The sequence below is a fragment of the Triticum aestivum genome, chromosome 7B, assembly GCF_018294505.1.
Source record: "Triticum aestivum cultivar Chinese Spring chromosome 7B, IWGSC CS RefSeq v2.1, whole genome shotgun sequence".
NCBI lineage: Eukaryota > Viridiplantae > Streptophyta > Magnoliopsida > Poales > Poaceae > Triticum > Triticum aestivum.
Window position 1 is genome coordinate 682,683,710 of NC_057813.1, and position 13,980 is coordinate 682,697,689.

Sequence of the window (13,980 nt, forward strand, 5' to 3'; positions counted from 1 at the left end):
TGTTTTATGGTTTTTTCATCGAAAAAAAATCATAGGTAATGCATCGAGTGTCGGAAATCGATGAAAATTGGAATGCATGTTGTCCACGGTGATGCCAATGTGTGAAAAAAATTTGGGGTCATTTGGTGGAGTTAAAAAAAGTCCTTCAGCTCCCCTCCGGCAGACCTGAACGGTGATGGTTGAACATGTGCTATGTGGTGACATGCATAAAATGACATTAAACTTTTTCATGAAGTGGGAATGCCCAATGTAGTCCCCCCCCCCCACAAGATTTAAACAAATTCGGACACAAAACGAACATTGTGTCACGTCCGGCCAGTGTTTTTGGGACTTTTCACCGGAAAAATCATAGGAAATGCATCGAGTGTTGGAAACCTAAGAAAAATGGCATGCATGTTGTCCATGGCGATGCCAATGTGTGAAAAAATTGAGGTCAATTGGTGGAGTTGAAAATCAAACGTCCTTTGGACTCCCCTTGTGGCAGACCTAAATGGTGCTGATTGCACATGTGCTATGTGGTAGCATGCATGAAATGACACCAAACTTTGCCACCATGTGAGAATGCACAGTGTAGGCCCCCACGCAAGATTTGAACAAATTCGAACAAAAAACAAACGTTGCGTCACGTCCGGCTAGTGTTTTGGGTTTTTTTCACCGAGAAAATCATAGGAAATGCATCGGGTGTCGCAAATTGATGAAAATTGGCATGCATGTTGTACATGGTGATGCAAATGTGTGAAAAAGTTTGGGATCATTTGGTGGAGTTGATAATAAACGTCCTTCGGACTCCCATGTGGCAAACCCGAACGGTGCTGGTTGCACACATGTGCTATGTGGTGGCATGAATGAAATGACACCAAACTTTGCCTTCATGTGGTAATGCCCAATGTAGCCCACCACACAAGATTTGAATGAATTCGGATACCAAACCAACATTGCGTCACGTCCAACCAGTGTTTTAGGGTTTTCACCAGGAAAATCATAGGAAATGCATCGAGTGTCGGAAATCGATGAAAATTGGAGTGCATGATATCCATGGTGATGCCAATGTCTTAAGAAAGTTTGGGTCATTTGGTGGAGTAGAAAAAAAACGTCCTTCAGACTCCTCCTACGGCAGACCCGAACGGTGCTGGTTGCACATGCACTATGATGTGGCATGCATGAAATGACACCAAACTTTTCCACCACGTGGGAATGTCCAATGTAGGCCCCCATACAAGATTTGAACGAATTCAGACACCAAACGAACGTTGCATCATGTCCGACCAGTGTTTTAGGGTTTTTTCACCGGGAAGATCATAGGAAATGCATCAAGTGTAAGAAATCGATGAAAATTAGCATGGTTGTCCATGGTGATGCCAATGTGTGCAAAAAGTTTGGGGTTATTTGGTGGAGCTGAAAAAAAGTCCTTTGGACTCACCCTGCGGTAGACCTCGAGCATTTTCTGAAAAAGAAAAAGAACAAAAAATGAAAAATGAAAAACAAGAAGAACAAAAATGAAACAAAAAAGAACAATAAAAAAGTCGCTGATTTATATATTTTCATTTATATTTTTATATTTACTAGATGTTCATAAATTTTAAAAGTTTTCAATTTTTTATGTGAGTATATTTCTATTTAAACGAACAATAGACGAACATTTTTGAAATAAATGTTTTTTCTATTGAGATATTTTAGAAATTTAATTATATTGATGTGAGCATTTTTCTATTTGAACAAACACTTTTTTGACATGTCTATACAATTTTAAAAAATGCGAATATTTGTACATTGTGAACAAAAGTTTAAAAAGTGAACATTTTCATGATTTTTTTTAAATTCTAAATGTGAGCATTTTTGGGAAAAGAAATGAAAAGGTAAAAAATAAACAAATAGAAAAAATAAAAAATGAATGCTGATATACCGGTTCAATAATGGGCAGGCCCAGCCGCTAACTGAGTAGAAAAAAATGCAAAAGAAGTAGTAAATGGACAGTAGCATTAGTATGTTCTAGTTGGTTAGTGTGCTTCTTGTTAGTCATAGAGGTCTTGAGTTCAACCCACGCTGGCGTGCTATTTTTTATTATTTGATTAAAATTATGTACGATACCTCATATATGTCACATATACTGATGGGTGTACGGTTGGATGAAATGACCTTACTGTCCTTATACGGTTTGTGAAGGGGGGGGGGGGGGGGTCTACTGAAAGCCTCTTTCATATATTCACAAACCATGAACCATCCAAAGGGCGACCTAGAAAGCTCCTCCCAGTGTCACCTTCATAAGAAGATTACTTCAGTTTAGATTGTGAACAAAAAGTTCCTTTGAATTAAGAAAAGCGCACTACTACAAAAACAAGCATTAACAACGGGCCTTGGAAGCAGTTGTGACGAAACACAACAAGCCGCGTGTAATAACCATATATATAAAGCTTTGGAAGCAGTTGGAAATCTGAAACCGCCTATAGGAAAGATTTTTGCGGGTTTCCCTCAAAAAAAAAGATTTTTGCGGGTTGTGAGTACCTCGGGTCGCACCCTTTCCTTCTCTTTGTGTACGGGTTGCCAAACCCTAGCACCATCGCCGCAATGTTCACCTCATCGAACACACTAACTCTTGTACGCTTCTTCGCATGTGATTGTTGTCGACCTAGTCTCCGTCAAAGGGGGCGATGCGATGGCATATCAACCCATCGGTAGCGACATAGTGACAAATCGTCACATCCGCGATGGCGCGGTGGCATATTGGCCATCCGCAGTGGCGCGGTGTCAGATCCAATCCGGCTACGCAATCGACCTAGGTGGCTAGGCTGGAGGGGGTGGCAACTGTCGGGATGGCAATGGCGTCGAAGACGACCTCCACCGAGACCTTCCTAGATGTACTCCATCACATGAAGGAACACTTAGGACGACGTTGTCTCGGATCTCCACCATGGTGAGCTCCAAGTGCTACTGGCCTTCGCGGCGATGAATTTTTGTAGGGATAGCTGTTGTATGCTTATGGAAAATGCCGGTATATAAATGGAGGGCGCTGCACTACAGAGTCGACACAGTCCATGACGAGCGCGACGGCTTCCTCCCCCGGCCCCCTATGTCTCCAACCTCCTCTCTTCGGTTGACAGTGGCCCAACACGACACGACACGACCCCGCACTGACGAGGGGCACAAGCAGCCAACGGTACCCATGCACGGCCTCTGGAGGTACAGTGGGTATGGTGGCGGCGTACTTGGAGTCGGGCGAAGCGAGCGACGGTCCCATCAATGTCGCGCGCCGGATGGAAGGGCCGAACAATGTCGCCCACACTGCGAAGGTGGACGAAGGGGGATGGTGCGTCGCTCCATGAGCTGCTTCCGCTGCTGCCACCTTGATCTAGATGGGAGGAGCGCAAAGCAACGCAAAGAGCGACCGTATCGACGCCACTCTCGTCATTATTAGAGCCGGAGCCGTTGTGGTCATCCGCCATGGATCATATTGGGAAGAGGAGGGGACGAAGAGAGTGGAGTGGACCAAGCAGACTGCGGTCTTGCGTTCATCGAAGGGGATGTATGTGAGGTCGATGGCAGGCCAAGTGTGTCAGACGGACGCGCCCAGGCGTCCTGTCTGCCTTATATTTGGGTTGGATATAAACGCGGCTGGACAGCCTGGCGTTTGATGCCGGTTCGAGACGTTCGACTGGCTCGATTTTCTGTCACCGGAGCCTGTTCGGGTGTTTAAGACGGGTTTGAGTCGCCCAGCTGTATATTGTCTGACTAGCTTCGCCATTGTCACCTGGCGGCAGGATCACCACCGTGTGCGCCCCAGCACGGCGCTCCGGCGTGCTGCGTGGCCGTGCTTCGGCGCTCCGGCGAGGCACTCGTGTGGCAGTATACACGCACACACACAAAAAAAGGGAAAAGAAAGACTCCCCCCGCGCGCGCGGTCACCCGCGGAACACCAATGCCAGCGGCGGCGCTGCCCCGTGGCGTCCAGGCGGTGCTGGTGACCTCCGGCCAACTCCGCAACCTCGACCCGCAGCTCCAGGTGCCCCCGCTCCTCCTCGCCAACACCCTCATCGCCGCCTTCTCCCGCGCCGCGCTCCCTCGCCTCGCCTTCCCGCTCCTCCGCCACCTCCTGCGCCGCGCCCGCCCCCTCCGCCCCGACGCCTTCACCTTCCCGCCGCTCATCCGCGCGGCCCCGGCCCACGCCTCCGCGGCGCAGCTCCACGCCTGTGCGCTCCGGCTCGGCCTCCTCCGCCCGTGCGTCTTCGCGTCGGGCTCCCTCGTGCACGCCTACCTCCGCTTCGGCTGCGTGGAGGAGGCCTACGGGGTGTTCGACGAAATGCCCGGGCGGGACCTGCCCGCCTGGAACGCGATGCTGTCCGGGCTGTGCCGCAACGCCTGCGGCGCCGAGGCCGTGCGCCTGCTCGGGCGGATGGCGGGGGAGGGCGTCGCCGGCGACTCGGTGACGGTCTCGAGCGTGCTGCCCATGTGCGCGCTGCTCGGGGACTGGGTGCTTGCGCTGGTCATGCACGTGTACGCGGTGAAGCACGGGCTGGACAGGGAGCTCTTCGTGTGCAATGCGATGATCGATGTGTATGGAAAGCTCGGGATGCTGGAGGAGGCTCGTCGGGTGTTTGATGGAATGGAGCGCCGCGATCTGGTGACGTGGAACTCGATCATCTCAGGGTATGAGCAGGGTGGGCAGGCCGCCGCTGCGGTCAAGATGTTTCATGGTATGAGGGACAGTGGGGTTTCCCCTGACGTGCTGACGCTTGTGAGTCTGGCATCTGCTATCGCACAGTGTGGAGATGACCGCGGTGGGAAGTCAGTGCACTGCTATGTGACGCGGCGGGGGTGGGATGTGGGTGACATAATTGCAGGGAATGCTATGGTTGATATGTACGCGAAGCTATCAAAGATTGAGGCTGCCCAGAGGATGTTTGAGATCATGCCAGTTCGAGATGCCGTGTCTTGGAACACTTTGATCACGGGGTATATGCAGAATGGACTTGCAAACGAGGCAATCGAGGCGTATGGTTGTATGCAGAAGCATGAGGGTCTGAAGCCTATTCAAGGGACAATTGTCAGTGTTTTGCCTGCATACTCACAACTTGGTGCCTTGCAGCAGGGCATGCGGATGCATGCTCTGTCTGTTAAGACTGGATTCAATCTGGATGTGTATGTTGGAACTTGTATGCTAAATGTGGGAAGCTGGCGGACGCAATGCTTTTCTTTGAAAAAATGCCTAAAAGGAGTAGGAGTACAGGTCCCTGGAATGCCATCATGGCTGGCCTTGGAGTTCATGGGCATGCCGCAGAGGCTCTCAGTGTCTTCTCACGAATGCAGCAGGAAGGAGTTAATCCTGATCATGTCACATTTGTTTCACTGTTGGCTGCCTGTAGTCATGCTGGCTTAGTTGACCAAGGCCGGAGTTTCTTTGATATGATGCGTATAACATACGGCATTATCCCCATTGCAAAACATTATGCGTGCATGGTTGACATGCTTGGCAGAGTTGGTCAGCTACAGGAAGCTTTTGATTTTATACATAACATGCCAATTAAACCTGATTCTGCTGTTTGGGGCGCTCTGCTTGGTGCTTGCAGGATTCATGGGAATGTTGAAATGGGCAAAGTGGTTTCGCAAAACCTGTTTGAACTTGATCCAGAGAATGTTGGATATTATGTTCTAATGTCGAACATGTATGCGAAGGTTGGGAAATGGGATGGAGTTGACGAAGTGCGGTCTTTGGTCAGACACCAAAATTTGCAGAAAACCCCTGGATGGAGTTCAATAGAGGTGAAAAGATCAGTGAATGTGTTTACAGTGGCAACCAGACAGAACCCCACCCTCAACACGAAGAGATCCAGGCAGAGCTGCAGAATCTGTTGGCCAAAATGAGAAGTATAGGTTATGTTCCTGACTACAGTTTTGTCCTACAGGATGTAGAGGAGGATGAAAAGCAACACATCTTGAATAATCACAGTGAGAGATTAGCTATTGCCTTTGGCATCATAAATACTCCTCCAAGAACTCCGCTCCATATATACAAGAATTTGCGTGTGTGTGGGGATTGCCACAATGCCACCAAATATATATCGAAAATAACTGAGAGAGAGATCATTGTCCGGGATTCAAATCGGTTCCACCACTTTAAACATGGTCATTGTTCTTGTGGGGATTTTTGGTAAAATGCAATATAATGTTTTTGTCTACCCATTGCTTGGGACAAAAGGTTTGTTGTTGTACAATATAATATTTTTGTCTGCACACCGTGTTTCCTCAAGCTAAGCACCTAGTGATCGATTATGCTGTTAGAATTCATGTACTGAAGAAGATTTAGGAATGAACTGAAATAGTTTACTAATGTAAAGAAGTATACATAATTGTTTAGTTAAGCAAAACTCCTCCCATCTATTCTTGAACTGGTAAAATTTAACTGGAAAACATGTTTGTTGTTGCTTACAGGCATTGAATTGCAATAATCCATAAATTTATCTGATCAGCTTTAGACTCTTTTATAGTCCTGGCCTCCTGGGTCATTTCTGATATATGACTGCTTGGTTGGTAATATTACATTTCCTGCCTATTCTCTTATGATACATTATCATTGATCAACTGCCACCACCAGCAGTGTATCCTCCTCTGCATCTTCTCTCTCCCGAGGATCTCTGTTACCATCATTGTCAACTCTTGCGGCCGCCGCTGCAGGACAGTGCGACCGCTTCCTCCTTGCAGGTTCCGCTAACCAGATCTGTCCAAGTATATATTTATGCTTGGATATCCGTAGGTTTGGTCTGTCCAAGTATATATTTATACGGTGCTATACTGTGTTCATCTCGGCGACCAAGCATAAATATTTGTGCTTGGTCTTCTGTTCTGCAAAGCTGTTATCCATTGCACTGCAGAAAAAAAAACTTTATTTTCCAGGATCCTGGGGTTTTCTTCTGAGAAGTTTCTGTATATCTTCAAATAGTTGGAACTTCTATACAAAACAGTAGTGCATTCACTATAAGCTCTTTTTAGAAGTTAGGATGATGTCTTCCATGTAACATAAGCATCATTGTATTTTGTGGTTTTGGATATAATTTTTACTTATTGGTCCACTCACCATTTATTTTGTTCTTTTGGTTCTATATAATGTCTCATGGATAACTTTAACTTCCTTGGCACAATTAAACTCAACTATGATTTGATTTCATATTTATTTCACCAGTATGGCATTTAGGATATGTGTCATGATTCAGGAGATAAATTTAGGAGCTTCCGCTGTCTAAGGTAATTTCACAAGGTATAGGTCAAGTCAAAATGATCTACATGCTTACTAATTCAAAAAGTAGGTCACCGGATCGAATCACAAGGTGAAGCAAGATAAACTAGCAGGTGTGCAATGTTTATTTTGCTTTCTGTTGTGTTATTCTGGTTCAGATTACATATCCTTGCGTTAGATACAAGTTTCAATGGGATATTGCACTCCTAAAAATTATGTTTTGTTATGCATGATGCAGGGTTCAACAGACCCTGTTATATGGTGTTTTGAATCTAGGTGTCCATCTATATGTATCCCTTCTTGATATGCTTCTACTATTGCAGCATCACAAACAGACTAAAAAATGCTTACATTGATAGCTACAGTTATTGTTGCTCTTTTCTTGCATATAAGGAAGAAAGCATCATGACAGTAGCATGGCTTGGCCCGGCAGTGATCATGGTAGCCTGCTTGGTGTTGTCCCTACTCTCCACGCTGAAACAACAACAAGATGTAGGCATCACAAAAACAACAACAATACCATGTCATGTTGCCACCAGCCCGGAAACAACAACAAGATGTAGGCATCAAACATAATTTCCTTGCATATTGCTCGACTCAGTCGACTGATTCCCTCTGAATTTGCTGGCAGACGTGTGGAGTGCACTTGCTGTGCGCATGTACTGTGGACGAGTCGGCTATCTTACTGTACTCTGCAGGTGTGTATTCCTTCCACTGTTCATGGAAATGTCCAGTGAAATCAGTCACCTGGAATTTGGCCCCCGGCCCTCTACAGTAGCATCAACAAGGTCACATAGTCCTTGATATTTCAGAAGGTCAGCGGATGCCACCTTTCGTCCTGGTATGACTCATTTGATTTTTTATTTAGTTGTTATGCCTAAATTTATCTGGAGAGATATTTCTAACTACCTTCCGCAAGTTATTTTGTATAAATGTAAAAATAGGGAACTACGTTCTAATCGATAGAACAAAAATCAACTTAATATCCTTAGACTAATGTTATGTATGGCATATTGTATATGAATTCTACTCCCTCCGTTCCTAAATATTTGTCTTTTTAGGGATTTCAAATGGTTACCACATACGGATGTATATAGACATATTTTAGAGTGTAGATTCACTCATTTTGCTCCGTATGTAGTCACTTGTTGAAATCTCTAGAAAGACAAATATTTAGGAACGGAGGGAGTAATCAAGCAAGTCTTTGTTGTTTATAATTGAGTATTCATAAATTTTAATACTAATATTTTCAAAATCGCTAGCCCATGGTGGCAGATGCATCGAAGGAGTATTGTAGTTTCAGGTAGAAATGACAGCTAATGTGTCGTGCTGGGAACCACAACGAACTCCTCAGTGTATCCTCTTGCCCTCTTTCCATCATTGCAGTGCTAACCATTACAATTACGTCAAAGAGGATGGGATCCACATCAGCCACAGATGCTTGGTGTGTTTGACGGTAGCATCACCTGGCGTTGGGAGGCCAATGAAGAGCAAGGTTACGAGTGATATCATTGTTTTTTTTCTTTCTTATCTTACAATGATAATTGATAGCACTCAAGTGATCAAGTCCTTTTAGTCACGTGTTCTTTAACATTTTGCCTGAAAACGAGACTAATTGTAACTCTGCTGATACTACTATGGTCTTCCCTTTTCAAATGTTTGCATTTAGCTAACGTGCCATCTAATTGCTGCAATTAGTCACATACTCCCTCCGCCGGAAATACTTGTCGAAGAAATGCATAAAAATGAATGTATCTCGAACTAAAATACATCTAGATACATCCATCCCTCCGACGAGTATTTCCGGACGGAGGGAGTATATGAAACAGCACTCTAAAAGTTGTATATTACAGGAAATATTATCCATGCTTTGTAATATTTTGCAATGAGGTCAAGTTCTGGTGTTCACTTTTACGCCTTATTGTCATCTGAGATTGTTAAAAACTCTTTGAGATCTGTTATATTTTTCACCGTTATTAGTCAGACTACTCTGAATGTTCGCTTCCTCTTTGTTGGAAAGTTTCGTTTTCTCTTGGCAAGCATGTACGCATGGCAAACATTGCTTGAACTATCTTTGTTAATGCCTACAACAATGTCATGTACATCAACTCTGCTGTTTGCGAATTCGACATACGCAGCTATAAAACTGAAGACTTCTGAATGCATGTCAATATGTCATGTACTAGTAATGCAGTCTCTTGCCGTGTGGAATACTCCCTCCGTCCCATAATATAAGAACGTTTTTGACACTCGGTGGTGCCATTTTCCCCTTTACCTATGGAATCACCATTAGGCAATCATTTTCTCATCTTCATATTCAGATCAGCCAAATATCACACTTTGGCATGCATAAATAATCCTCAGGCACTGTTTGGAATGTCTGTCTAATTGGAGTGGCATTTAAAATTTTGATCAAATATACTTGTATATAAGACAATGCCCAAACTCGGGTACTGGAACCGCTCAAAATCAAAGATGACATGCATAAGAAGATGCAAGATACTCCCTCCGTCTTACATTATGGGACGGAGGGAGTATGTTATAACAACACATAGTAAATCTGGTCGAGCTAACGTGGGGTTCGCCATTTTAGTTAGACAACTAATTATACAATGATTAGATATTTAGGTATACTTACTACATAAAAGGGACGGCAAAAGCCCATGAGCCAGCACACCACAGCCGAACAAAATACGGCGCCTACCCTGATCCAACCATCACCTGCTAACTCCAGCAGCCATTTCACAAAAGAGATTCTGAAGATCAACTCTAACACTGAAGCCACACAACCAACATATACCCATGCTACTTACCACCATTGATTTTAAAGCCAGGGGGCTGAGAGCAAGTGCTCCTACGGTGCCCAGCAACACCACAGTTACTACACCTCCCCTGCTTCCTCTGCTGGTTTGGCAGGTCACCCCTCTCCGGACAGGGCGTCTTCTTATGCCCTTGACCCCGGCAAATGCTGCAAAACCTGCCGCATTTGCTCACCTCCTCATCCGGTGCTTCCTCACAACTTGCTGGCCTTACGGTCTGACCAGGTACTTCGATGAGTTGGTTTTGTGTTGCCAACACTGTATCGTTGTCTTCTCCAGAGCAATCACCTTGTCTTTCATTCACCATTAGCCTTTCAGAGGTTGGTCGACCACTAGCGGCTCCGTGGTATGCTGCCATAGGCAGGACATCTCGCGCATCTCTTGTCCACCTCTTCACTATGTGCTTCTCGGGTATCTCTGTGAGTCCGACATGTTGGAACCGCAGCCCTCTCTCACTCTGGGCTAGAGGTAGAAAAAGACACAAGACACAAGAAATTCCAGGCCGACGCACGAACGCCGCCGTGGGCGCACGCACGCCCTAATCTTCTTTATCTTTTCACTAGCTACATCGCTGCAACACCGGCTCTTGCGTACGTCTTAGCTACATCAGGTCTGAAGGGTTTTATACCTGCGCGTGTGCACGTACACACCGCATCCTACCTCCCCACGTACAACAGCTACCTCCGCACGATCTGCCCGGCTAGCGCACGACGCGCACCACGCGCCCAGAACGCGGCCAGCTCCACAGATCGCTACAACGGCCTAACTACTACGACGCCACACCTGCATGTAGCTCCATGCACTAACTAACTCGGCTAGCATGCACGCCTGACTATGACCCAGCCAACTACACGCACCATCTCAACACACATGCGCATGGTTTATTGCTAACACAACATAATCCATCACCTGCATTGCCAGGCAAGAGTACACATATTAATGATAAATATTTTGCGCACATTCTGGAAACTTGATGCCGAATACCAATACTCATGATAAGATTTATTCTTCTAACCTTAAGCACATGGCAGCACAGCAAACCCATGTGGTCAAATTGACCACATTCGCAGTCAAATCTGTCCCCATTGTCCATCATCTTAACCTCGTAGGTTACCCTGAGCCATTTTTCTCTACTCTCTGCTTCATTGTGTTTTGCCCTGTACAACCTGTTCTTCTCAATCACCTCCACATGGTAAGCTCCTGCTTCATAAAGGATTTAGTCGAACTGTTTGAACATTGCATGAGTATATATCTTGCTAGCGTGTTGCTCAATAGATGTATTAAGCCTCAGCACGACACCACCTTGTGGAAATATCAGATCACTTATTTTAAATAGCATCCTTGCAGGAAGGTGTAGCTTCATGTTTAGAGACAATGCATTAAATCCTATATGTTACAAGAAATCTACTCCCTCCGTCTCAAAATTCTTGTCTTAAATTTGTCTAAATACGGATGTATCTAGTTATGTTTTAGTATTAGATACATCCGTATCTAGACAAATGTAATGCAAGAATTTTGGGACGGAGGGAGTAATTGCTTACAATCATGGTCCGTTTCTCTTGGTAGGTCTCGTCTGCATCCCGGTTAACTGCAACCGCATGTATTTCTTCACAAGCATATGCATCGGACATGCAGGTGGCACATATGTCTTCAGCATACTGTTGGCGGTCTCGCTTCTTTCTGTACTCATCATCTTGGCACAAAACACGCCCTTGAAATATGGCTTTGCCCATTTCTTCCTGGTTTCGTAAAGTTGTGTCATGTACGGATGTGACCTTAAGTTGTACTTGTCGATCAACATCCCCCATGATGTCTCAAACTCATCTATTGTGACTATGTGGTTGACGACCTTATGAAACTCTGGCTGGAACCCATTCCGTTTTCTGTATAGGGGGTCCAAGGCACTCTTCTGCTTTCTTCAAGATGTGCCATTTGCAGCATCCGTGGGCTGTGTTTGGCATGACATTCTTTATGGCCACCTCCATGGCTTGATTCTGATCTGGAACAATACAAATAACTAAATTATTGAGATGACTGTAGATGATCCTCAAGGGAGACATAGAAATTAAAAATGATATTCATATGTCAGAATTGTCTTTGGTGCTTCACCACCCATCATTCTTATGAATTCAGAGAAAACCCATTCGAAGCTCTCTACCTGCTATTCTCTAACCAACACTCCAGCCAAGATGATGCTCTGAAAGTGCTCATTCACGCCAATGAATAGTCTAAATGGCATGCCGTACAAGTTAGTCCTGTAAGTGGTGTCGAACGTGATAACATCTTCAAAGTACTTGTACTGCATTTGGCTCCCCCCGTTGGTCCACATGAGGTTCTTTATCCGATTCTCGGCATCTTCTTGCACCCCAAACATGAAGTCCGGATTCTTTGCTCCTATGTCCGTGAAGACTTCAATTGTCTTCCTAACTTCATCATTTGCTTGATCTATGCTAATTTGACTACACAGGTTCCTCGAGTTATTTTACGGTACCCTAAATTGAATATGGACCATCCATTCAGTCCAATCTAGTGGACACAATTAACTGGTACTCCACCTTAACCATCTGGAAGTACCGTCACTCCAAATTACGGAGTACTAGGCAGTAAGGGTAAAATCATAATAACCTAAGAAAGTCCACGGACATGACAGGTACTCCCTCTGTAAACTAATATAAGAGTGTTTAGATCATTATTTTAGTAATCTAAACGCTTTTATATTATTTTACAGAGTAACAGATAGAGTAGAAAACAGCGGCTTCGCGCAGACGACGACCGCTGGCCGGCGCTTGCAGGCGAAGGTGGTGTACGCACCGGTGCGATCAGGACACAGATGCCTCCTTTTTGTCGACAATATTGCTTATTACTCCGATCGTTCTATTCATACGCTGCATGGAATCGTACTCAATTGTAAAACTAATCTCGTTTTGTTATCCGGCCATTGGTTGATTGATTGTATTGCCTTGCATGGAGGATCGGGAATTGTTTCGCTTGTTGATGAAAAATCCTTCCTTCCAGTGTGCGGATTCCCGGCGGCCAAATTGCTGCTGCTGCTGTGGCGGCGGCGGCTGTCATATTCTCCGGCCATTAGGTTAAACCGAAACACCTTATGAAATGTCTATAATACCCTCTAATACGAGTGGTCAGATTTAATTGGTACTCCATGTTATTTTAATGGAGTACCAGGGTACTGGAAAAACTGTCGGTTCCTAAACTTATAATTAGTAGATGACATATTACCGAAAAAGGCTTTCGCACCGCTTTATATATAAAGCATCGACCCTCATACAACCGAACCATACAACACAGCACCCAAACACACACACACACACAAAGCAAGATACAAAGGTGCCGGAGATCAGCTAAGCCAACTCGAAGCGAAGAACGATGTACAATAAGCATCACTACGAAGATGACGGAGCCCTCCACCGAGAACAAGCCACTGTGAAGACCATAGCTGACCGCCGACGAACCGCAAGCTCTAAGGCAGTGCCTTCAGGAAGGGCACGACACCGGAGCGCCGAGACCACCCGATCCAAAGATCAAGATTTTCATCCGGAGCACCACGGAGAATCAGGAGAGACCACGACGGAGCCTACAGGAAGGAGACGACGTCCGCAGACGACGCCACCGTCGGTCTGACTGCGGTCAGACACAGATTTCACCCCGGTATACATCTCCATCTCCGACCACCACGAGTCGCTGAACCCGAGCCACCCCGCCGCCCATGCGACCAAGGTCGCCAGTCCGCACCCGAGCTGCGAGCTCCGCTCATGAACACCGCAGCTCCCACCGAAGAGCCGCCACCCTGCCACCCGACACCCCAACGTCCGCCCAAAGGAACGAATCACCACCACCAGCAGACCCCTGCCATCGTTGGAGCCGCCAACGTCTCAACAGATGAAGCCGGAGGCAACCAGGCCAGGGAAAAGAGGAGGG

At 45.8% G+C, this 13,980-nt stretch overlaps 1 pseudogene; it reads left to right on the top strand.

Annotated features, from left to right (window-relative positions):
- The first annotated feature begins 3,688 nt into the window (after nucleotides 1-3,688).
- On the top strand, nucleotides 3,689-6,126 carry LOC123161609 (pentatricopeptide repeat-containing protein At4g33990-like; annotated as a pseudogene).
- Nucleotides 6,127-13,980: the final 7,854 nt, after the last annotated feature.